The sequence below is a fragment of the Lolium rigidum genome, chromosome 3 (assembly GCF_022539505.1).
Source record: "Lolium rigidum isolate FL_2022 chromosome 3, APGP_CSIRO_Lrig_0.1, whole genome shotgun sequence".
Classification (NCBI taxonomy): domain Eukaryota; kingdom Viridiplantae; phylum Streptophyta; class Magnoliopsida; order Poales; family Poaceae; genus Lolium; species Lolium rigidum.
Genome location: NC_061510.1, coordinates 140,406,258 through 140,407,164, shown reverse-complemented (window position 1 = coordinate 140,407,164; position 907 = coordinate 140,406,258).

Below are 907 nucleotides of genomic sequence, written 5' to 3'. Positions count from 1 at the left end.
CTAAGTCCTATTACTTATGTATCATCAGGTATCAAGAAGAGACGAGCGTCGCATGAGGAGTAGAGGAGCAGCTGGATATGAAGACGGACGTCAAGATGGACGTGAAGCTGGACATGGACTTGTGGTTGACATTGAAGCTATAGGCATTTGTGTAATCATCATGGTTTAAGCTTGTCGGTTGCCATGTACTCACAGCATATGCACAATTACATTGGTACCACATCACACTCACCCAAGTTCTAGCACTCCAATTCCGAAGGATATTGTGATGGTGTGTTGAATTCTTCTTACATTTCCGTTGTCACTTAGCCATTGTACATGGTAAGGATGGGGATGTTTCTGGAGCGGAGGTTAGAGCTTGGAACATAGTTTGGTGTTTGCAAGGTTGTTAGGTCTTCTCCATCAATGATGACCTTGATTGACTGCCATTCCGAATCTTTGGTCTTCATTGGGGAGTGTATGGGTTGTCAAGATTTTGGTCACAACAAGTATGGGCTGCATCATGCACACATAGGATTTTCTGATCTTCCACTCATCTTCAAGTGTTGTTGCGGCTTGCTCCAAGGCTTCATATGCATCTTCACTTAAGTATTCCACATTGCCATCATCTCGAGTTATCATAACTCTTGTGTTCTTGTATTCAAAGGATTTATGTCCTTGGGCACCACACTTGAAGCAAGTGATGCTACTAGATCCCGTGGAAGCTGAGGACATAGTTGATGGTTCCGCTGAAGCTTGCTGTCTTGATGGAACTTCTTGTTTGCTTGGGAGGGTCCTTGGAGGAACTATCACTTGTGTTGTTTGTGCTGAGGAGGCATTCGTCTTACTTGCGGCGACAAGTTCTTGGACTTTGCACCCTGCTAAGTCTTCTTGCACTTGGCGCCGGCCCTTGTAGCTTGATGAAGCA